Consider the following 26,246-nt stretch of genomic DNA (forward strand, 5'->3'; position numbering starts at 1 on the left):
CACCCTGTTATGACAGTAGGGAGGGAAAGGTGAAGATGCTGAAAGAAGACCAACAGTCCACCTGTAGGTCACATCCTTGGACCTTCATCAGAGGAAAGGGAGGAAGGTGTGGGAATGTGGGGCTCACACAGGCAGACTGCCCTCTCTGTAGATGCTGTTTCCTGAACAAAGCAGGAGCAGGCAAGGTGGACAGCAGTGCAGGTGTGGACAGGAGGAAGGATGCAGCCGTTTCCTTGGAGAATGGAGGAGTACAAGCAGGTCATAGGACCACTGCAGCACCGTGGAGAGACAGACAGACAACAGCCCTGGGGTTCAAGGTGATGAGTGTAGAGACAAGTTGGCCCGCTGTCTCTCTAGCTACACCTTGATGTGAGTAAAAATCCCTGAACAGAGAAGTTGGCTATAACTGAGCTTGATCATGGTTTCTAAAGACAAAGAAGATAGAGACCCAGTGGAAGGGAAAGGGGGCTTGGCAGAGGAAAGCACTATGCCACAAGCTTGGACCTGAGTTCAAGTCCCCAGTGCCCGTGTAGAAGTTGGGCAAGGCAGCAAGCCTCTGACCCCAGCACTAGGAACATGGAGACAGGAAGCACTCTAGGGCTCGCTGGATGTTGTGTCTACCTTCATTACTGAGCTCCAGATGCAGTGAGAGACCCTGTCCTAAAGTACAAGGTGAGAAAGACATTGGCCTCTGGTCTCCAAGTACACACACATGCAAGCTAATGCACACACATGAACGTGAGCACACATGTGCACACATATACCACACACTTAGAAAAGAAAGGCCAACTGGGCACTGGAAGTGTGGGGGACTCTCAAAGTGGCAGAGTTAATAGACATTAGCAGAAGCCGGGGTGGGGTGAGGGGGGTTCCAAGGACTGGCCAGAGGCTTCCCAGGACTGGCTTCATTGGAGATCTACACCATGCACAGCTCAGGTACAGGCAGACCAGAGTCTGCAGAGAACAGCCTTGCATTATGTGGGACTGAGCTGCCGGCCAAACCCTCTCAGACACACCATCTCCTCAAACCACAGCCTAGATGGCTGTGCTCAACAACTGTGTGTTTAAAAAGCAATAAGACTAAATGCTTTTCCGTTTCCCCTTTGAGAGCCCGCGTATGATAAATGATAGGCAATTTCATGGTTGGAGTTTCAATTTCCGAAAATATTAGTGCTATTCCCCAAACTCCACTTCCGAGATAAATTCTTTTTGGCAGTCTCTCCCATTGTCTTCTAATTCCCTGATTCAGAATATACCCGGAGGTCTGCTGTGAGGCTCATCGGCTCGGCCCCAGCATCCACCTGTCTGCTCTGCTTTGGAAACGGGGGTCTCCTGCCTCCCACTCTCTCATATTCGTTTACCATTTGTTGCAAGCCCATGGATGTTTATTAGGCACCGTCTGTGTGCTCAGCTCTCCACAAAGTGTTATTATGGTGGGTCCAAGGGAGAAAGCTACAATCAGTCATTCAGTCAACAAATATTGATCATGCATGGGGTCCCCTCAGTCTCAAGGCAGCAACTCTACAGAGCCTTTCTCCTGCCTCGTGTTTGCTCCATGCAACCCACATTACCTAGTTGGAAAACTGAAGCTCACTGCTTCCTTAGTAAAGTCAAGCTGGACTAAGTACATGGAGCAAGGTGAGACAAGGAGGGTATTTTCTCTTACTATTTTATTTATATATTAATTCACTGTGGGTAAGAAAGCACACACATACCACAGCCTATGTGCAGAAGTCAGGGGTCCTCCTTCTGTGATCAGTTCTCTCCTTCTACTATGTAGGTCCTGGGGAGCTGAACTTAAGTCATCAGGGCTGGTAGCAAGCTCCTTTGTCTGCTGGGCCATCTTGCTGGCCCAAGGAGAACACTTCCTGAGAACTAATGATGTTAGTTCCCAGTCTGACCAGACACTAGACGGAGTGCTTGTCCAGCCCTCTGAGCTACTTATCTTTAGGGCTGTCAGATGCGTGGCTCAGAAGCTAAGTACTTGCTCTACAGCCAACAGAGTCCCAAGTCACACAGTAACTTCGCTTGGAGCCTTCAATGCTCCTACAGAATCCAACCTGCCTTCTCACTTCTTTTCCCCAGGACTCAGAGCCCTCCACCTCACTGTATCCTTCAGGTTTTCCCAGGCTCTAGACTAGGGTACCACTGATGCTTAGGCTGTAGACTAGGGTACCACTGATGCTTAGGCTATAGATTAGGGTACCACTGATGCTTAGGCTGTAGACTAGGGTACCACTGATGCTTAGGCTATAGATTAGGGTACCACTGATGCTTAGGCTATAGATTAGGGTACCACTGATGCTTAGGCTGTAGACTAGGGTACCACTGATGCTCAGGCTGTAGACTAGGGTACCACTGATGCTTAGGCTGTAGACTAGGGTACCACTGATGCTTAGGCTGTAGACTAGGGTACCACTGATGCTCAGGCAAGCTCACTTCCCAACCAAACCTTCCCATCACAGGTCAGAAGCCCCTTGGTCTTATCTCTCTCGTCTCGATCTTTCACTCCCTCTTCAGAGGTATTTTCTCTTGCCCAGGATGGATTTTTTTTCTCCTTATAGTCTCATGGATTTCCAGCAAACAACAAGACACAATGCAGTATTATTATCCTTTCACATTGCTGTAACAAAACACTGGTGGCAGGATACTTTATCAAAAAAAAAGAAAGATGTTTACTTAGCTTGTGGTTTTGGAGGTTGACAGTCCAAAATGGGATGTCCACACCTGTCTGACCTCTGACAAATGTTCCCTTTGTCTGCACCTCAGTAAGGAAAGGAGACAGAAATGAAGTCACCTGTGTACAGAAGGTACCAGGCACAGGGGCTCACCTTGCTTTATAACAGCCCACTTTGGTGAGAACTAACTCATCCCATGAGACCTTATCAGCTACTTTCAAAGTCAGGGTCCTAGTGGCCCAATTACCTCTGTGCTCCCCTCCATTAAAAGGACCACCAGCACATACCACCACAGTGACAGTTGGACCCCAGCAGCAGGCTCCTCCTAAGTCCCGAGGGAAGCACGGGGGTGCCATGAGGCCAGAGGAGATTCAGTCTCTCAGAATCAAGGAAGCAGAGTGGATTGGGACAAGAACACACCGTGGGGGAGAGATCAATAAGAACAGTATAGTACGAATAGGAGTAGACAGGAAAACAACCATAACTGAATGGGTGAAAAGAAGAGAAGAGTTACTAACCTGGCTCAAACACACCAGAGCAGGCTGGGATGAACAGAAGAACTGGTCAGGGCAGAAGTCTAGGCTAATACAGAGCAGGACAACAGAAGAGACTGGGATTCCACAGAGTGGAACCAGGTGTAGCCAACAATGCCAACCAGTCTGAACAAATGAGAGGGCTGTGGAACACAAGCCCACAGCTAGCAGCCATGGACTACCTAAACTGAGAGTCACACCACTGGTATCCTCTGGATTGCCACCATGACACCCAGACTGAGGGAAACCTGGAAACTTCAGACTCTCAAAATCCATAGCAATAGCTGAGCTGGTGAACATCAGAAGCACCCAGGAGGCCATGGTAGCACTGACGGTATGCACCACCACAGGACCAACTTCAGCACTGTATAGTCAGGTGCCGGTGGGAAAGTTGGTGCATGCCTGGCATTGCCACTCAGGAAAGACCAAGAGCTTCTGCCCAACCTTGGGAACCCGTAGACGTTGGTCAGTGGGCAGACATTGGTAAGTGATGCCAAAAACCAAGCCTGGGCTGCCCCAGTCACTGATGTGATGCTGTAGACATAGCCTGCAGTCATGAAGGCCAACTGCTTCTACAGAAGAGCAGAGGAGATGGAAGGTGCTGGGGACGCCCGTGTCACCTAAGGCTCACCAAAACTCTAAGAGTGCAGCTTGCATATGGCATGGTGAAAGTTGGCTTCTCTGACAAGAGGTTCTCCCAAGTCTGGCACTGGGCAGCCTGTCCACCTTGCACCCAGCTGCCTGAGCCACCAGGAGCCCTGGTTTCCAGCAGAAGTCAGGAGATAAAGGGGGCATAGCCTGCCCCAGCAGGGATAAAGATGTTCCAAAGTGATGCTGTGCCTCTGCCCTTGGTGTCTAGACTATTGCGACAATGTTTCCAAGAAACTGGAATTTCCCCAGGAATACCATGCTGGAAGAAGGAAACCCTAAACCTTGGAGGCAGCCAGAGGGGAACTTGCCTCCAGGATGAGATTTCACAGGGCTCTGACAACTTGTCAGACCACCTTCAGGACAGACTGGACCTGAGATAATACTGATGGGTCAGTAAGGAACAGGGCCACTCCGTGACCAGGACTCCTTGGCTGTGCATACCTCTTGGCCTCTATGCAACCCCAACCCTGGTATCGGGACTCTGAAGATAGACTGTCAGGAAGATCACTAGACCTTTGTTCCTCTCTCCCGTGTGGCCACATTGACAAAATCTCCTTTCTCTGTATGTCAGGCCTGTGTCTTTAATTAGCCCATGGAGGATGGGTGACTCTGCCTACGCTTGTTACAGCTGCCGGTATCCTGACTCTGACCTCAACGACTCCATTAATAGAGTCACATTTTATTTTATTTGTAAATATTTTTTAACATTTATTATTTTATTTGGGGGGAGGTATGCCTGTGCCAGGGTACGCGTGTGGAGGTCAGAAGACTCCACTGGTAGGGATCAGTTCCCTTTTCCCATGTCAGGCCTGGATTGAACTGGGGTTGTTAGGCTTGGTGTCAGGCACCTTGGCACAAATGCCTTTAACCTTCTGAGCTATCCAGATGGCCCCAAAGGCACATTTTAAAAGACAGATTCGACCTCACAAGGGACCTTCATTCCCATCCACCAGACATGAAAACCCACTTCTTTTATCACAATGACAAGTGCCCATGGAAGTCAGAAGACAGACTTAGAATGAACCCCTGATGTGGCTTCTGTAAACCAAATTCAATGTTCCTAACCACTAAGCCATCTCTCCAGTCCACAAATGGGATTTTTCAACCTGGGACAAACCCCTGGGAGCTTTTCAAAAGTTAGGTGATGTTTAGAGGCTAAATAGAAGTCTGAAGTGTGTGTGTGTGTGTGTGTGTGTGTGTGTGTGTGTGTGGTGTGTGTAAGTATGTTTCTGTGTGTGAGCCCTCATCTTTATGTGCCTATGCATGTCTGTGTATGTGTCTGCATGTATCTGTGTGTCCCTGTGTGAATCTGTGTTTGTCTGTGTGTCTCTGTGTGTCAGTGTTTGTGTGCATCTGTGTATGTTTGTGTGTCCCTGTGTGTGTCTGCATGTGCACATGTCTCTGTGGGTGTCTGTGTGTCTCTGTGTGTATCTCTGTGTGTGAATGTCTGTGTGTATGCATCTGTGTGTGTCTATATGTCCCTGTATGTGTACATATATATGTTTCTATGTATGTGTCTATGAATGTATGTATGTCTCTTGGTGTGTGTATATATCTGTGTGTATGTCTGCCTGCCTGCCTGTATGTATGCATCTATGTGTGGTATATCTGCATTGTGTGTATGTGTCTGTGTGTGGTATATGTGCACCTGTGTGTATGCACAGAGGCCAGAGAAAGATTTCAGGTGTCCTACTCTCTATCTTATTTTCTTGAGACAGGATCTCTTGCTGAAACTGAACTAGTCTGGCAGCTAGCAAGCCCATGATCCTCCTGTCTCTATTCCCTGGAGTTACAGGCAAATTCATAACCAACTCCACCCTTCTTATTTACATGGGCACTTGAGACTCGAACTTAGGTCCTCATGCTTGCACAGCAAGCACTCTCACCCACTGAGGCATCTCCTCCAGCCTCTGGGGTCCAACTATGATTCTAATGAGTGTGTGCCTTCCCATCCCAGCATCCTTGTGAGGCCACACACTCCACAAAACCCGAGGAACTCCCCTCACCCATCTGGAGCTAAATTTCTGGCAAGGAGAAGTGCACAGAGACTCTGCAGACACCCCAACCTCTTGAGAAGGCAGTGGCAGCAGAGGGATTTTCCTCTGGGGAGCAAATGACAACACCCTGCCTGTTTGTTTTCTGCACAGGAAGGAGCCACGAACATCTGCTCCAAGAAGCTACTTGAAAGATAATCAGGCTGCTACATTGCCAAAACAGCTGTGCATGCAGGCAGAGTGGGGGCTGGGAGGTAGAGGAAGAAGAGGGGGATGAAGGAGAAGAGGGAGGAGGAGACTGAGCAATGAGCGAGGTGTATGTAGTGTCCACCCAACCCACAGGCCCCAGACCCTCCAGGAAGCTCCTCTCACCTGGGGGTGATGATCCAGAAAGACGTTGAATCCAGTCTGCACACACAGCAGGCTCAAGTCAAATCCACGCACAGAATGGACAAAGTTGAATTTTACCTGTGGATTAGGATGCTGCAATATAAGGAAGGTTAAAGATATCTTTCCTTGGGGCCAGAGAGATGGTTCTGTTAATAAAAGGCTTATACAAGCATTAGAGTCGATGTTCAGATCCCTAACACCCATCCACCCACCTACATAAAAGCCAAGTTCATTTCTGTCATCCAAGTGCTGGGGAAGAAGAGACAGGTGGGTCCTTAGAACTTGTTAGCCAGCCTCAATGAATGGGTGAGCCCCTGGCTCCATAAGACTAGAACAAACAGCTGGAGACCCACAGAGGAAGACACTGCTATCCGTTTCTGGCCTCTGCTAGCACAGGCCAATACACACACACACACACACACAAACACACACTCACACTCACAAATAAAAATAACTCATCATCAAGAAGAGAAAACTCACACTGAATGAAAGCAGATCATTATGAGATGCCAACACTGGATGACAGAGCTGTGAAAATTATCTTACAAAGAGCACAAGGCAGACAGGAGACAAATGCTACAGCAGCCGCGCGGACATGTGTGGAACAAACAAGAACCCGGAATGCACCAGCAAAGACTGGGAGAGAAGCAGGCAGGAAGTTTAGGACTGAAAAATACAATAACCAAACTGAAAAGGCCCAGTGAGTGGGCTTCCGGGCAGAAGGCAGGCGAGAGAGAAACACTCGGCTGAACACAGGGGCATAGTGAGTGTACATCTGAAAGGCAAAGGGAAAATAGACTAAAAGAAAAACAGAGCGTATTGCAGCAGAGAACCATGGGAGCAAAGCCAAAGAGCCGATTTCATGTCACTGGGATCTCCAAAGACAAACAGGCACTGAAAAGATTCTATAAGAAATAATGGCTGAAAAATTTCCAAAATTCAACAAATCCTTAGGAAGAGGGAATGAAGGGATGGCCCAGAAGTTAAAAGTACTTCCTATTCTTCCAGTGGACCCAAGTTTAGTTCCCAGAACCCATGTCAGGTGGCTCACAACAACCTATTACTCCAGCTCCGAGGGATCTGATGCCCTCTTCTGGCTTCTGGTGACACCTACAAAGACCCACATGTACACATAAATAAAATAAGCCATCACCACCACCACCCGTGCTTTGATGGTTAGTATTAATTATCCACTTCACAAAATCTAGGATTGCCTAAGAAGAGTCTTCATGATCGATTGTCTCTATCACACTGACCTTTGGTATGTCTGGGTTGGAGGCAGTTATCTTAATTGTGTTCATTGAGGTGGGAAGGCCTGGTCACTGTGAGTGGCACCATTCCCTAGGCAGGGAATCCTGTATGAGTAGAGTAAGCATGTGTGCACTGATTCTGTCTTCTCTAAACTATTATGCAACCTGATTATTTCAAGTTCCTCCTGCCTTAACTTCTCCACAGTGATGGGCCATGACCTGAAATTCTCCCTCAAGTTGCTTCTGTCAGGGAATTTTAGCACAATAGGGAAAACAAAAGAACTAATGACACATGCTGAGACTGCAAGAAACTAAAGACATCTTGACATCTACAGAAAAAAAGTGACACTTTGCCTATAGAGGGAAAATAATTCTAATGATAGTAGATCTCTTTACAACATGCCATAGAGGCTAGAAGTGATGTGACATTTTTCAAAGGTGAAAGGAAAGAGTCAACCTAGAGCCCTGTGCCCACTGGATATCAATATACTCATAAGTGAAAGGAAACTAAGAGTTTGTTTGCAATATGCCTATCTTAAAATAATAACTACAGAAATTTCTCTTAAAAAGAAAGAAACTCTGAGGCCCAGGAAGGGGAAAAAAGAGAATGTGTTGATCATAAACATGGATAAAAATGAGATTCCTCTCCATTGTTGAGTTTTTATCATTTATATTTGATGGTTGAGGCAACAGTTGTAACACTTTCTAATGCCTAAAGGATGTGGAAGAAATCATTAAGTCAAAAATGGGGGAGACATAAAAGAAGTGAGGGATTGCATGCCTCACTTGGGTTGCTAACATGACAGCAATCTGTGTAGAAAAGTTGTGTGCACAGAACACGATGTCTGGGGCAAACACAGAGATGCACTCAGAGCTCGATAGAAGAGGCAGGGGATGGCTCAGGAGAGTGTTTGTTGTGCAAGCATGAGGACGGGAGTTTGAATTCCCAGCACCCACATAAAAAGCTAGGCATAGCCATATTTGTAATCCTAGTATTGTAAGCGGAGGCACAGCTCCCCAAAGTACTCACGAAAAACAAATATTTTCTTTTAAAGAGTCAGTGATATGGTTCAGTGGATAAAGGAACTTGATGGATAACCCTGGCAACTCAAGTTTAACCCCCAGAAAAGAAGCAAAAGAGAGAAAGCAATGGATTGAAATACCAGCTCAGGTGCACATCCTCCCTCTAATGTCCAATCCTCCCTCCAAGGTGAACATCCTCCCTCCATAGTGCACATCCTCCCTCCATGGTGAAACCCTCGCTCCATGGTGCACATCCTCCCTCCATGGTGCACATCCTCGCTCCATGGTGTACATCCTCCCTCCATGATGTACATCCTCCCTCCATGGTGCACATCCTCCTTCCATGGTGAAACCCTCGCTCCATGGTGCACATCCTCCCTCCATGGTGCACATCCTCGCTCCATGGTGTACATCCTCCCTCCATGGTGTACATCCTCCCTCCATGGTGTACATCCTCCCTCCATGGTGCACATCCTCACTCCATGGTGCACATCCTCACTCCATGGTGCACATCCTCCCTCCATGGTGTACATCCTCACTCCATGGTGCACATCCTCCCTCCATGGTGTACATCCTCACTCCATGGTGTACATCCTCCCTCCATGGTGCACATCCTCCCTCCATGGTGCACATCCTCCCTCAATAATACGCATCCTCCATGCCTAACCATTCACTAGGTCCTCTCATAGCATCCTCATCAAAGAATTAGAACTTCAACATGTAAGTCTGTGGGGGAATCCACGATCCAAGCTAGAAAAGAATCTAACAGTACTTGTAAAATACTGTGCACTAAAAATTTCCTAGTGATGACAGAGAGCAGCAACAATAGATAGAGGTATACCATGTTCACAGACAAGAAGGGTTGACAGGTAAACTGCCGGCACTGCCAAACTGGCATGCAGTTTAAAGGAGTTCCCACCAAAATTCCAGCAAGAATTGTCTACAGATACATTAAAAGATTATTCTGAAGCGTATATGGAAAAGTGGATAACTTAAAAACAGAAGGGAAAAGTTCAGCCTAGTGGGTTTTAGGATGTCCATAGACACTGAATCACAAGTGTGTGGTAATGGCCTAGTGATAGACAGTTGGGAAGAGCAGGAAGGACCTAGGTACATGAGCTCTCTGGCTTTTCTAAACACTTATTTGTGTGTCATGATGTGCTTGTGCCACATCACAGATGTGTCAGAGGACACCTTGGAGGAAGGAGCTGATTCTCTTCTTCTACCCTGTAGTTCCCAGGCCATGACAGCACCCAAATCTCCCCATTCAGGGACTGACCCCTACTCAAAACAGAGCCTGCCTCAAGTTTAATTGTCTACATAAAATTCAACTTAGAAATGAAAAGCACTAAGTCTTTTTAAAAAAATAAATCGGAGAAAATCTTTGTGATCTAAGGTTTTAAGCTTGAGATACCAAGCATAATACATTAAAGAAAAATGGATAAATTGTACTTCATGTTAAACAAACAAAAAAAAAGATCTGTGAAATAACCCCATTAGAAGAATGAACACTATCCTGTGATGAATGCTTGAGCAAGCTATAATATATTGGTACCGTGGAATATTATACAGCAATAAAAGGTGATGCCTGAGTGGCAAGTGCCAGACTCCACAGAGATGTGGCATCCAGACCACACCTTCTACTCACAGGTGCATTTCTGAGCCACTGGCCCAAGCCCATGTTTTCTTCTGAAATCAGTTTTAATGACAATTTTCTTGCTTTACCATCACTTTAATCCCCATTTCCAGAGCTGGAGAGATGGCTCAGGGGTTAAGGGCGCTCCCTTGCTTTTCCAGAGGACATGAGTTTAGTTCCTAGCACTTATATCAAGTAGCTTACAACCACCTGGAACTCCAGATCCAGGAGGTCTAATACCATCTTTAGACCTCTGCCAACATTAGCACACACACGCATATGCACAAACACACACACACGCACACACACATACACACACACAGAGAAAGAGAAATACATACACGTAAATGAAAATAATCTTTTAAAAAAACTTCATCTACAATGCCTGTGATTAATATATATATTAGCAACTGAAATGGATCAATACACTCCAGCCCCGACTTCTGGAAGTGCATGATCCCTGCTGACCGATCAGTTTCCAAAGCTCCTATGCTTTTAGGGAGTGCTGCAAGGGCCAAGAGAAAAATAGGCTAGACCACAAGGCTGAGAGCCCTGCGAGTGGCCCCTTTGCAAGACGACAAGATGACCTTGCCTTTGTGGCCCTTTCAACTCTACAAGGAAGCAGGGTGTGGTAGGGGGAGGTCAGGGAAGAGTGGTGACCACAGTTTGGGGTTCTCTGCCAGAGTGGTCCCAAGTAAAGGTGGCCCATGGGCAGATGGATACAAGGGTCTGGAGCAGCCATGGGGCGGAGTAAGTGGGTCTTGATTTCCCATGAGGCTTATGGTGTTCTCTCTAGAGGGGAGAGAATTATCCATTCCTGGCTTCCCACCCTTATACAATGCCACTTAGCTCCATATCTAGTTTAGTCCACTGGGGACGACAAAGGCTCCTCAACCACATCTTATAGAGCAGAGGTAGGGTGGGGGTCCAGTTCACTGCTCCCACTGTGTCCATCTGGCTGCTTAAACCCTGGGCTGGCCACCATCCCTCCTTCTTCTCCCTTGGTCCTTCTCTGCCTTCTGTCTTTTCTGCCATCTTCCTCTTCCTCCCTCAGCTCTTTTCTTTTTTTTAAAATTCCCATTATTTTCTCTTCTGTCTTCTTATGTCACCTCCTCCTCTCTCTTCTCCTTCTCCCTCCATGTTCCTTTTCCTTGCTCCTTCCCTCGCTAACTCTACAGGTACTCACACTCCCAAACATGAATTTTTAAGAACCGAGAACTCAGACTCACAGAAAGTGCTCTGGTAGACCGGCGTCAGCAGGTCTCCTTGGCCGCCAGTGGTGGGTGATGGATTACAGAAATACATTAAGGGGCTGTCCTGCTGACAGCAAGCTAAGGTAATATGTCAAGGTACCAGCTCTGGGATGATAAACATCGCTCATAGATCAGAACACCATCGCTCTGATTACACTCCGGCACCATGTGTCAGGGTGCCACGGGGGCATGATTGACGGCAGAGATCTGCCACCATGCTGACGGCCCATTCCCAGAACAACCCTCACATCCAGGCTTTGATTTAGAGGTAGAGCCCGGGTTCCTCCCAAGATGCGCATGCAGCAAAAGTGGATTCTTTCCCTGCTGCCGTGGAGAGAACTAAGTCTATACATGGAGAACAGAGCTGCAAGGTTAAGACTTGGTAGACAGACAGATCCAGCTTCAAGCCTGGCTCCTTTACTTGAATAATCTGTGTGAGTTGAGCATGGGACAAATTTTCCTCCTACCTGACGTCATTGTTTTGCACACCAAATGGGAATAACAACTTGACCTCCCAGCCTTAAACTGGCCCCAAGGCCAGAGAGATGACTCAGTGGTTAGAAGTTCATGCTATACAAGCCTGAAGAGCTGAGTCCGAATCTGCAGAAGCCACATAAAATCTGGGGACAGTAGCGCACATTTCTGTACTCTTAGCGCTACCCACTGGAAGGCGGAAGGCTCTGGGGCCAGCTAGCCTGGCATCCTCAGCAGTGAAAAGTCTATCTCAAACAAGTCTATCTCAAACCTCAAAGTTGTCCTCTGACCTCTGAATGTGCCCTGTGGTACCTGTGCACCTTCTCTTACATGCAAGAACATGAATAAACACACACACATGTATACACATATGCACACACAAGCATACAAATATATATATATATATATATATATATATATATATATATACACATTAACACCCACACATATGCACTCACACATACAAACTATAACACACATACTTAAAACACATGCACACAAATACATGTGCACAATACATGAACACCCATCTTCACACATGTATTCACACACATACACACATGTGCACATCCATATACACATGTGCACACACATGGACACACACATATACATACACACATACACATGCACTCACACACACATAGAAATATATATACATATAAACATGCACTCACATGCAATCATACATGGACACACATGTATTATATGCACAGAGACATACAGACATGCACACATGCCAAACCACACATAAAATACATACATACATACATATATACAAAGTGAGCCTCAAATCACATGCTGTGGGTGAGGCAGGCAGCATAGGCCAGGCGTGGACTGTTGGGACCACCACCTTGACTTTTATGGTGTGTACACAAAAGAACTGGCAAGCTCAGCCTTCCTTCCTGGCTGCCACAGAAGACAGGGAGGCCTCTGGCCCTACCCCTGTCTCCTCCCATCATATTTACCTTCAGTTCTCCCCTCCCCTCCCTGATAGTTGAAGGAGACCCTGAGAACACTGTCTCAAGCCAGCCACCCAGCCTGTCATGTAGGCAGTCAGCTCATCCCTCTATCTCAAGACTCATCCTTCCTTCACTCAATGGACCCTGAACACCCACTAGAGGCCAGACCCTGCCTTGGATGCTGACTGTCAGAAGCTGGCAGTTGGATGGATTCACCTGCTGTGTTTACTTGATCCTTCCAACTCCCTGTATGCAGGAATCTTGCTGAAGGGGCCTGTGAACCCAATCCTGGCCTAGACCTCCTACCACGTGACTGAGAATCTTAACCATGAGGTCAAAACTGAATCAGGTTAGGAAACTCTTTTTTTTTTTTTTTTTTTTTGGTTTTTCGAGACAGGGTTTCTCTGTGTAGCCCAGCTGTCCTGGAACTCACTTTGTAGACCAGGCTGGCCTCGAACTCAGAGATCCGCCTGCCTCTGCCTCCCAAGTGCTGGGATTAAAGGCGTGTGCCACCATGCCCGGTCAGGTTAGGAAACTCTTATCATCAGCACGATCATCTCATCTTAACAACTGGGCAATTGAGAGGCTTGGGATGTGGCTCAGTAGGTAGAGAGTTTGCCTAGCATGAATCCAACTCTAGGTTCAAACCCCTGTGCTTCATAAACCAGGTATAGAAGCACATGCCTAGGCTACAGGAGACACTCTTAAAAAAAAAAAAACCCACACAATTGAAAGTTGAAATAGAACCATATCATTTTACTTTGTATGTTTTTGGCTAATGGTAAGATAGGTTCTCGGGTTGGTGTGTATGTGTTTTATTTTGTTAATGTTCCTTGCTAGTGTTTCTGCTGGAATATCAGTTGTTTGTAAGAGCTCTTTACATATTAAAGCAGAGGTTTTCAGGGGTTTTGTTCTGTTGACGATTCCCTTTCCGATTCCTTGACTTGTTTTTGAGCTTAAGTGGGTCATGCTAACTCTAAGCTCACAGATGCACCTCTTGCTTCTACCTGTTGCTAACAGATCTCTTGTGCTTGATGCTGAGGTGTGTCTGGAATTACCCGAGGAAAAGACAATGATCCACATCAGTCATCCCACGAGCAGTCAAAATTTTGACACCATTTCATCCAGCCCTTCCTCTTGACTTGGAATGCTGCTTTGTGTTTCTTGGCTTTAGGAAAGCTGAGCTTTTAAACCCAGGGGTTTCTCATGGAATCACAATGCTTCTTGCTTCTTGAGCCCAAACTCTGAGCGCCATAGCTGTAAGATATATCTTAATGTCATCCTATCCCCTTGATCTTTGAGAAAATTCAATGAGCTTGTTACTCTTCCGGATACATAACAGAGAGTTGTTTATGGAATGACCAAGAGCTCCCATTGAGATTTCTTTCTAGATCTATGTATTAACTCAGGGACCTTTCCCCCAACTAAGAGTGTGTTGTGCCTCTCTCCATTCATTCAAGTCGTTCTCACACAGCAATGACGAGGTTTTGTGATTTTTTTTTCTTCCTCCCAGAAGATGAGTCACCCAGGTGAGAGTCTGGGCTTACTTTGCTTCTGTCTCCAGTCTGATTAGTGTGTGCATGTCGGAAAGGTCTCAATTTTTACACACTTATTTTGTGGGGGAGGATATTTGCTAACGTCCCTAATGATTGTTCACAAGGAGCTGGGAAAGTAGTTTGAATGGTAGAGTATTTGCTGGGCATGCACCAAGCCCTGGACCCAATCTCCAGCATAAAACGGGGCATGGCATTGAATCCTGTAATCCCAGCAGTTACAGAATGGCAGGGTTATCCTCATCTGGATGTGGAGAGAGAAAGGAAGGGGGAAGAGGAAGGAAGGAAGAGGAGGAGAGAGCAGGAAAGAAAACAGTGGGTAGATAAGTAAGAGAAAAAGAAAGAGAAGAAGGAGGAAAGGAGAAAAGAGATTATTAATAAGAAAATCAACCAAGAGAAACTCAGGCTGTATGCTCATGAACTTGGTCCTCCATCACTGCAGTTAGCCCAAAGCAGAGCAGTTAGTCCACGGGTACACGTGAGAGAGCCAACGACAGGGATACAGAACCATAGCAACAGAGAAGATACAGCAGCAACCCCTGTGAGCATGCGACTTTGTAACGAGGAAACTCCAGGCAGAAATTCTGGGCCACTTCATATGTGGGAGGATGAGTGGACACTTCACCCATGACAAGCTATCTGAAGACTGTCAAGCATCCTGGAGTTATACATCTCTTTCAATGCTGCTCTGTGGTGAACCTGAGCCATACGGGACCCTAAGCACTGGCAACTATACAATGTCTGTCACTCACTCCATTTCTTACTTTCTAGCTATGTGTTCTACATAGAACCTAAAGCCAGGGACCCTTCTCTTTCTTTTCAATAGCCCAGATACCCTTCCTCTACTCCTACTTTATGAAACTTTGAATTGGCCAAAAGTTCCAAAACTGTTTTAAACTATACTGTCTACAGAGATATCTTGTCATATTCCTATTTCAAGATATAGGTTATTTCTTAAATCAGTTTTCTTATCTCAAGTATTTTGAGAGATTTGAGGGGGAGGGAAGTGAAGAAAGGAGTATGGGGTAGAGGAAAAGAAAGGGAGGAAGGATTGCTTTTTAAAGAATCATACATGGTCTACTATGTTCATAGCAGCCTTATTTATAATAGCCAGAAGCTGGAAAGAACCCAGATGCCCCTCAACAGAGGAATGGATACAGAAAATGTGGTACATTTACACAATGGAGTACTACTCAGCTATTAAAAAGAATGAATTTATGAAATTCCTAGGCAAATGGATGGACCTGGAGGGCATCATCCTGAGTGAGGTAACCCAATCACAAAGGAACTCACACAATATGTACTCACTGATAAGTGGATATTAGCCCAGAAACTTAGAATACCCAAGATACAAGATACAATTTGCAAAACACATGAAACTCAAGAAGAACGAAGACCAAAGTGTGGACACTTTGCCCCTTCTTAGAATTGGGAACAAAACACCCATGGAAGGAGTTACAGAGACAAAGTTTGGAGCTGAGATGAAAGGATGGACCATCTAGAGACTGCCATACCCAGGGATCCATCCCATAACCAGCCTCCAAACGCTGACACCATTGCATACATTAGCAAGATTTTGCTGAAAGGACCCAGATATAGCTGTCTCTTGTGAGGCTATGCAAACACAGAAGTAGATGCTCACAGTCAGCTATTGGATGGATCACAGGGCCCCCAATGGAGGAGTTAGGAAAGTACCCAAGTAGCTGAAGGGGTCTGCAACCCTATAGGTGGAACAACAATATGAACTAACCAGTACCCCTCAGAGCTCGTGTCTCTAGCTGCATATGTATCAGAAGATGGCCTAGTTGGCCATCATTGGAAAGAGAGGCCCATTGGTCTTGCAAACTTTATATGCCTCAGTACAGGGGAACGCCAGGGCCAAGAAGTGGGAGTGGGTGGGTAGGGGAGTGGGGGGAGGGTATGGGGAACTTTTGGGGTAGCATTGGAAATGTAAATGAAGAAAATACCTAATAAAAAATCAAATGAAAAAAAAAATCATGTCTTCAAGGTCACTCTTCAAGGGGAAGGTAGAGGCGTTTCTATGACAACTGTTATCCTCACTACCCATGATTTCATGACAGATTCCAACAGTGTTCATGGTAACACTCCTCTGACATGTCTGTACACAGTAAATAAAAGACAAAAACCTCCCCATCAAAACAAAGCAACAACAGTAACAACAGCAAAACACCAAAACTCTGTGATACAAATCTGGGCTGGAATTTGGATCAGAGCATCAGGAGTTTTCTGCTTCCTTAGAAGAGCAATGGGAGGAGGGGGAGGGGGAGGAGGGTCTTCTTAAGCCCTGACCACAAGTCAGAGGAGTGTTACCATGAACACTGTTGGAATCATGGGTAGTGAAGATAACAGTTGTCAGGGAAACGCCTCTACCTTCCCCTTGAAGTGACCTTGAAGACATGACTCTTTAAAAAGCAATCCTTCCTCCCTTTCTTTCCCTCCATCCCATACTCCTTTCTTCACTTCCCTCCCCCTCCAATCTCTCAAAACACTTGAGATAAGAAAACTGATTTACGAAATAACCTATATCTGCTTGCATGGCTGTGCACCATATTCATCCAGGAGACCAGAAGAGGATGTTGGTTCCACTGAGACTGGAGTTACAGAGGGTTGTGAGCTACTCTATGAGCATGGGAGTGGGAATCTAACACAGATCCTCCGGAAGAAACCCATGACACTCTTAAGTGATGAACAATACTCCCAGACACTTGGTTTTGTTTCCAAGACAGGATCTCAATAAATAGGCCTGGCTGACCTCAAATTCAGTAGATAGCCAAGATGACCTTGGGTTTCCGACCCTCTGACATCACCTCCCAAGTGCTAGGGTTATGGTTATGCATTATCATGCCCAGCTTCCCAAGTACTTTTTAAAAGAATTAGTCAACGTTCTTTGGAGGATTAAGAAGGCAGCCCTGCCACAGCGGGGTGGTGCTGGGCCTAATCATTTATTACAGTCTTACAAAGAAGGAGAGTAGAGAGTGCCAAGGCTTCTCAAACAAGAAAGAAAGCTGGAAAAATGGGATGTTGGAGCTCAGTTGCTAGAGGGTTTGTCTAAGAGACACCATGACCAAAGCAACCTTCATGAAAGGAAGCATTTAATCGAAGGCTTGCTTATAGTTTCAGGATGTTAGTACATTAGCATCATGGCAGGAAGCAGACAGGCATGGTGTTGGAGCAGTGGCTAAGGGCCTTACATCCTGGTCTACAGGCAACAGAGAGATACTAGACTTGTCATGGGTTTCTGAAACCTAAAGCCCACCCCCAGTGACATACCTCCTCCAATAAGAACTCATTTACTCCAACAAGCTACAACTCCTACTTCTCTCTAAACAGTTCATCAACTAGGGACTAAACGTGCACATACATGAGCCTAAGGGTCTCATTCTCATTCAAACAACCACACCTAACACACCCAAAGCCCTGGGCTCCATCCCAAGCTCCACCCCATAAGCTGGGCATGGTGGTACACACCTGTTATCTCCGCACTTGGGAGATAGAGCCAGGAGGATCAGAAGTTTAAGGTCATCTTTAGCTGCAGGGAGAGTACTATGCTAGCCCAAGCTACATGGACCTTGTCTCCAAAGGATAGGTTGTGTGGCTAAAAAAGATCCTGGCCCCTCTGTGCTCATTACCTGTGTTAAATCATGATGGAACACCCTATATGTATGTCCAAGGGTCAGAAGTCAATGAAAATAAAGTTCAAAGGAAGGCTGATGGGCCTCGGCCACTGTTTTCCTTTTTAAAATCTCCTTTCCCCGACCTCTTCCTGTTCTCTCTTACCTTCTTCCTCTTCATTTCCTCTCCTTCCTTTCTCTCTCTCTCTCTCTCTCTCTCTCTCTCTCTCTCTCTCTCTCTCTCTCTCTCTCTCTCTCTCTCTCTCTCCTGCTTCCTCTCTGTCTTCTTTCATCTGGTTTGAATCTCATTGCTTCTTTCCTCTTTCCCTTTCTCTCCCTTCCCGTTGCTTCCTCTTCCCTTCTCTCCCTATGTGTTCGTTCGCGGCTCATGTTCTCTCTTCTGTTTCTCTAACAACACAAAAAGGAGAGAGGGGAAGATATGTGCCAGTGCTGCCTGCCAAAGGAGCCTTCGAGGCCCCAGGAGCTGACAGATTGTCCCATCCCAGCAGGCCAGGTTCTTGTCAACACTGGAGGTAGCAGCCAACCGCTGCTGCACCACCCACTTCAGGTTCACCTGACACACATCCAGCGGAGGGCAGAAGGGCTGGAGACAGGTTCTTCTACAGTCTAAGATTTGCTTGAATGCTGATTCTCCCCCTACTTTCTTCCTCTTCAGAAGTCTTCCCAATTACTTCCCTCCTCCTCCTCCTCCTCCTCTTTTCTTCTTCCCCTTCCTCTTCTTCCTCTCCCTCCTCTTCTTCCTCTTCTACTTCTTTTCTCCTTCATCTTATTCTTCTTTCTCTTTTTCTGCTCTCCTCCTCTTCATCCTTTTATTATTCTCCTTTTTCTCCTCTTTCCTAGTTTTTACTTTTTCCCCAACTTCTTAAGTGGAATCAGGTCCCTCCACTCCCGAGAAGCGCCCCCCCACCACCACTCAGGTTACCCAAGCCCTCCCTTCTCTATACTCCTGTGGAGCTAAGGAGTCCTGGTGCTGCAGGAAAGTTGAAGCTTAAAAGACATCCACGGAGCCATCCCTGTAGTGCCTCGTGCCTTCCAACCTTGGCCCGTAAGAACAGATGAGACTGTACCTGCCCTGGCTGGGAAATTGGGTTCCCACACCCCCTTCCCATTTCTCCTAACCAGAGTCTGAGTTCTCAACATCACACTTTACCACCCTCTGCACTCCCTAAGATGCCACTATTGGCTGAGCGAGCACACGGTAAGCATTCAGCCATGCTCAGACAGAAAGGTGTGGGTGGATGGAAGAATGAACGAATGAGTGGATGAGTAGACAGGGCATGTGTGGACAAAACAGGGGCTCAGAGAATGGTAGAATGACAGGAAGAGAAACACATTCTAATGCTGCTATTCCAACAGCTACTGTCAAGTAAGGACACTTGTCTGCCCTTGCGTTTTCCTTGGTAGTGATAGAGAATTCTAATGTGGGCTGAGCACACATGGAGGTCAGAAGGAGTTGGAGTGGGAGACACAGCACTATGCTAAGCCCTCAGACCTGGTTACATCCCTACGTGCCTCTTATATGCCGTCACTATGATCCTGTCAATGCCCCTCTCTTGATACTGTGGGTGGTCAAATGAGATCATAGATACATGAGTGTTGGCCAAATGCTGAGGTCTAACACGTAGACCTTGGTGTTCCCTTTACTCTTAGTATGAGGCTGAAGGAAGTCAATGATCAGTCAGACTTGTGCTTGCAGGAAGCAGGGTCTCCCCTGCCCCTGGCAAGCTTCAGAGCCTGCATCTAACCCTGGTGTCACCTGTGCCCTACCTGGTTGCTCTGAGGAGCCACAGAATATATGGGCTGAGTAAGGAAAGAGCCCTCTCTGAAGGTTGGCAGGAGACAAGACAAGGACTTCATACACAGGATACCACCCACAATGGAAATAGAGGGTGCCCACCTGGGCCCAGATCCCTGTACTCTCCCACGCCCCCTTCAGACCTGTGGAACCTTCCACACCTGTGATCTGCTGATGTGTACACTTATGTGTAGTTCCAAAATAGGGTGTTGGGCAGAGGAAATGGAAAATTTGCACCCTGATTCACACTTACCAGTACCCAGAAAGTCCCCCAAAACACCCAACACCATAGGGACCCACCCACTGGCCCAGCTGCCTCGGGTGCCTAGTGATGGATCACGTCTGTGCTTTTTTGCTCATGCGTCCCCATAGAAGGGAAGGCCATGTAAAAGCCCAGCTCACTACAGCCATGAAGGCTCAGGGGTCATGGAAGCATAGATCCCGTGTGTCAGCTAGACCAGGAGCATTGAAGTATTCCCTGTGCAATGGCGATCTTCCTCTGATCCAAAGCTCTGTGAAGCAGTTATGCATAAGCAGACCTGACTCTGGCTCAGTGGTGTGGAGAACCCTGGCTCTCCCTCACACGGAGAGTCAAATGTGCACTGAGACATGTCTACAAATTATTCAGAACATCCAAAACCAGGCCTGTCTTGATGAATGCGGTGAGCTGAGGCCCCCAAAGAAACAACTCCTATCTAAGTTCAGGATAGGATGGGTGGAAATGGGGCTACATCCTGGATTCTGCTGACCCAAGACCCTTACAGAATCAGAAATCTCTTGAGGATTAGCGGCTAGGTCCAGATTGCAGTGTACCTGTGCATATCATGGGGTAGCTCATATGGAAACCCCGAAGCCTTGCTCCTAATCACTGCACTTGTAGGAATGCCTTGCAAACCCACATTGTTAATAAAATCAGCTAAGCAACAGGAACACCAATGTCAGAGCCAGGGCCTTCATCCTGATTTTACACCATTTCTTACCTGCCAGCGACCTTGGGCCAACGGCTGCTATCAGCTTGCCTCGAGGTCTCGGGATGGCTTCCAGCCTCAGCACTCCTCATAGAGGCAAATGAGGCGAGGCTTCATTATCTGCAGCTAGTACAAGGACCCCTCTAAGGAGGAAACGGGCCCTGTTTGGAGCAATGCCTTCGGGAGGAGATGGCAGGGTCTGAAAGCATATGGTGCATGCCACAGCCAAGGCCATGGGGCAAAGGCCAACTTGCTCTGCAGGGCATGTGGAAAGGAGGAGGAACAGTTTGACACAGAAAAGAGGAGAAGGAACCAGAGAATGGAAGGACTGGGGAACTGAAAGATAACACAGCTGCCTAAGGAAAAGCAAGAGAGATGGTGTGATCAAGAGTGGGGTTCCTAATGACAACATGAACTCCTTAGCGCTGTAGTGATGTAAATCCCTGCCCACTCCCACCTCACCCTGCCCCATCTTCAAAGGAAACTGGTCTCACCCACCAATCCCTGGGCCAGCAGATGGCTCTGTGGAAATGGAGAGGAGGCTGAACTCTCCATCTGGTCCATCTGAGGAGATGAAGACAGTGCACGAAACACCAAAAGCCTGAGGCTGTGAAAGCCAGCAGCATATGGAGCCCCAGAGAGTCCCAGAAAATGTGGGTTCCTGGGCCTTCTACAGAGGAGAAACTTGATCTAAGCCAATCTCACTTGGATCGCAAAAGACAGGAACAACTCTAAATGACATATTGATTATTAGAACTTAGTAAGGATTTTTAATCCTAACATATATATCAATGTGGACAGCCAAAGTCATTACATTCATTTTAGGATGCTGAGGAACTTGGGAACTCATTAAAGATTCAGAGCCCCAATCCCACAGATTCTAAGTTAGTGAGATTCTAGCAGACACTGGGATGAGGTAGTGACACAATTCTAGCTACAGTTAGCTTAATGGGGCTGGGGACATGGCCCTGAAGGTAAGATACTTTGTCATGAAAACACTGGGGCCTGACTGCAAGCTCCCTAATCACCCAAGAAATCTGGGCACAGTGGTACACACTTGTAATTCCAGTACTGGGAGTGCAGAGGCAGGTGGGTCTCTGTGAGTTCTGGGCCAATCCGCTCTGCATAGTAACTTTTAGGCCATCCAAGGCTATATAATAAGACCTTGTATTTAGAAGAGGAGGAGGGGAAGGGAGGGGGAAAATTGGGGGGGAGTGAAGGAGGAAGGGGAGGAGGGAGGGAGCAAAGGAGGGAGGGAAGGAGGGAAGGAAGGAGGGAGGAAGGAAGCAGAGCACAACTGTAGGTGCAAAGGCTCAGGAGCCCATCAGTTGGCCAGCATGTGTGAAACTGAAGTCTGAGAGTCCGTTCTGGCTGGGAGGTAATGGGCTTGGTGAGGGGCTCAGGGCGCTCAGGTAAATATGGAGCCTCTGCTCTCAATGGCTAATGTCTGCCATCATTCTAGAAAGTGCATGTAGAAGACGATGCCTCTCAGCAGGGCAGGCAACTGGTACAGGGCACAGGGTGCGCAGGGCAGCCTCATCTTCAAGCCATGGGATGAGAAGTGAGGCTGGAAAGGCTGGGCCTCAGCAGCTGACAGGAGGCTAAAGCTGGAATGATCATCCCTGCAGGTGATTACTGCGAAACTAGAGCCTTAATGACAACAGCTGGGGACAAGGAGCCAGCAGGACTAGCGCCCCTGGGAAATATTTGAATCTAAGCTTTAAACATGTAGCATGTACGCACATACAGCAGGGAGCATGATCCCAAAGCCACGCCACGCCTTTCCACTGCAGAATAACATTTGTGAAATCAAAAGAGGAAGGAGTTACCACAACCTCTCTCCCTCCCCCTCGTGTGTGTGTGTGTGTGTGTGTGTGTGTGTGTGTGTGTGTGCGCGCGCGCGCGCGCACCAGCATGTTTGTGTGGGCATACCCATGACTGTATACATGATGAGGCCAAAGGTTGGTGTCAAATGGTTTCTTCAATGATTCTCCACCTTATTTTAAAACAATATGCTTCGGGAATTTCATACTATGTATCTCTATCATCGTCACCTCCCCTCCCCCAACTCCTCCCAGGTCTACCCTCATCTCTCTACCCGCCCAACTTTTCCCATCAAGTCCAGTCTGTGTTGCCCAGCCACTCTTGGACTGGAGTCTGTCCTGGAGTGTGGTTAACATGCCAGGGAACACACCATTAAAGAAGAATGACTCTCCCTGTACCAGAAGCCATCAAATGCCCACAGCCTTTCAGACTGTGGTGGGATTGCATGCCCACCTCCCCACTCCAGGCTGGAGTTTTGCCCAGCTTTTGCATGTATGAGTCTCTCACATGCTGCCCCAGTTACTGTGAGTTTGTACATGCAGCTGCCCTGCTGTGTCCAGAAACCCCCATCTTCTTGAAGTCATCTGCCACCTCTGCCTCTTAGACTCTTTCCAGCTCCTCTTCCACAAAGAACCCTGAGCCTGGGAGGGAGGGATGGGAGTGTCCCATTTAGTGCTGAACACTCCACAGTCTCATTCTCCGCGTGTTGACCAGCTGAGGGTCTCGGTGTTGATTGCCATCTACAGTGAGGAGAAGCTTTTCTGATGAGAGTTGGGACAGGCAACCATCTAGGTCAGACTACATGTGGAAACAATCCACTATATTTTTGATACTCTCACTGATTCTCAGGCTTAACAATTAAGCTAACATGCCTGGCCAATCAGTTCCAAGGGCCTTCCCATCTCCACCTTAACCCTAGCTCTGGGAAGACATATGCTTTTATTGGGGTGCTAGGATCCCACAGGTCCTCATGCTTACAGAGCAGGTGCCGTACCCTCTGAGCCATCTCCCCAGCCCACACTTCTTGAAATCTGTTTTCGGTCTGCCAAGTGAAAATACCATCCCTTCCGCCAGGTCTGTGTGTGACAAGAAGGCATCATTCCCTCGGGAACCCTGGTACCTGCTCCAACAGTGCCAGCAACTTGAAGTAGCTGCCCATAGATGCTCAGACCCTAACTGACAGAGCAGACTGGAGTCCAGAGATTGACGGCAGAACCTTCCACACCTGCCAGACACTCCGCTGCATCCCTGGAGAGGTCACTTGAGTCTGACATTTGGTTACATTGTATCTTCAGACATTTCAGCACTCACAATCTCCATCCCTACCTCCAACCCCAATAACAACCCTGGGAAAGACCTTGCTGGACTCAAATCTACCAGGGGAAACAGCAAAAATGTTTCCAGGAAGATGTGGACAGACATGACAGGGAATGGTGTCAGGAAGGGTGGATGAGTCCCAAACTTCTCTTCAGGCTGATAGCATCTCTTGAACTTCAGGCTTCGGAAGTACATGGAGCCTTGGTGTCATCCAATCCCCTTTCTCCTAACCCCCAAGGACTTAACCAATTTCATGATTTTCTTTCTCTTTGATTCTATCTCAGGGTTAGCCCTGGGGTCCACAGGGCTTTCTTATAACTTCATCCAGGATCTAGGAGGCATATCCCATGGACAGACATTCCAGGGTGCCTATGTTAGGTACAGCTATAAAGCGCCCAGACCCCAGCTCTGGAGAGGCTGGTAGTGGGGGAAAGGTGATGTCTGAATTTGGCATCTTCTCGTCCCATAACAGTTCCAATTCATATTAACATAGAAGCTGGGAATGAGAGATTTCACATTCAAGATTAAAACTAACAGTACTACATAACTTTGCAGACTCAGCACTGTCTTCTTTCAGTTTATGACCAGGACAACAGGAGCTCCTGTCTTTAGCCAGACAGATCACAATGACCTGGGAGCTTCCTGGGGTTGGGAGAAAAGTCAATTTGCTGAGGGCCTCAACTTTCAGGCACCAGCTCCAGGGTCTCCATACAGAGTCCTCAACACTCGAGACCTCCCCATAGGAAGGGCAGGACTTTCTTATCTTCCCATGATGAAATGGAAATCCCAAGAGCATAGATGTCTTAATTAGGTTTCTGTTGCTGAATGAAACAGAATGGCCAAAAGCTATATGGGGGGGGGGGGTGAGGAGAGTTTATTTCAGCTTACAATTGTAGTCCATCATGAAGAAAATCTGAGGGCTGGAGAGATGGCTCAGTGGTTAAGGGCACTCAACTGCTCTTCCAGAGGTCCTGAGATCAATTCCCAGCAACCACATGGTGGCTCACAACCATCTGTAATGGGATCTGATGCTCTCTTCTATTATGTCTGAAGACAGCAACAGTGTACTCACATACATAAAATAAACAAATCAGAAGAAGAAAGAGAAGGGGGGAGGGGAAGGAGGAGGAAGAGGAAGAGGAGGAGGAGGGAAGGAAGAGGAGGAGGAAGAGGAGGAGTCAGGGGAGGAGGTCTGGACAGAAGCTGGAGACAGGAGTTGATGCAGACCATGGAGGAAACACTGCTTACTGGCTTGCCTCCCATGTTTACTGGATCTGCTTTCTTATACAACCCAGGACCACCTGCCGGGGTGACCCCACCCACAGTGCACTGGGCCCTCCCACATCAATCATCAATCAAGAAAATGCACCATAGGTTTGCCTATAGGCCAATCAGATGTGGGCATTTTCTTAGTTGAGGTTCCTCTCCCCAGATAACTTCAGCTTGTGTCAAGTTGGCAAGAAAAACAGTGAGAACAATAGATAACTTGCCCAAGGACACACCAAACACCTACTTAGGGTTGCATCTGTTCAAAGCCAAGCAGGGTTCCTAGCTTTCCTTTTGTGACTTAAGAGTTTCCTAAATAGGAGCCACCCTGCTCCTTCTCCAGCTGGGACCACATTGCTTCTCAAGTCTCCCAGGTATCAAGCCCTCTGCGATCGATACACTGAATTAAAGCTAGAGATTTGTTTTCAGGACGCCCATGGAGAAGCAAGTGCTAAAATCAATAGTCAGTACTGAAGACATTTTTAATGTTTTTAATTAAAGGTTAACAAAATTATATAGCACCACCAAGTACCTGTTCAGACCTGGTGCTCAGCATGCTGCAAGAGTCCAGTGAAGAGCTTGGGAGGTGGCTCAGTGGCTAAAGTGCTTGCCACATGGGACAGTCAGTCCCAATTGTCAGCTAGACGGGATCTAGAATAACCTAAGAGATCCCTGGGGACACAAACTCATTGTGTTTCCTATCAGAGCCTCAGAGAGCCGGAAGACCCATGCCTGACAAAGGCTTGATGGAGGAGACAGACCAGTGCGGTTGGAGGATGGGAAACAAACCATGGTGCAGAGGGTGAGGCTACAGTGCAGGGGCAGAGAGGTAGGGTCCTATTCTGGAGACCAAGAGCCACTGGGTGGTAAAGGCAGCTTTGGTATGTCAGGAGCCCAGGATAAACCTGGGCCCAGGCCAGGAGGCCTTGGTCACCAGGTGAATAGAGTGTGAGCAACAAAGACTGCAGTCAGCCTAGGGACGTGCACTGTTCCAGGCCATGGGGCCCTGGGAGTCCAAGGGTGAAGTTC

This window comes from Mus caroli, unplaced genomic scaffold (genome assembly GCF_978045245.1).
Source record: "Mus caroli unplaced genomic scaffold, Mus_caroli_1 scaffold_11, whole genome shotgun sequence".
Taxonomy (NCBI): domain Eukaryota; kingdom Metazoa; phylum Chordata; class Mammalia; order Rodentia; family Muridae; genus Mus; species Mus caroli.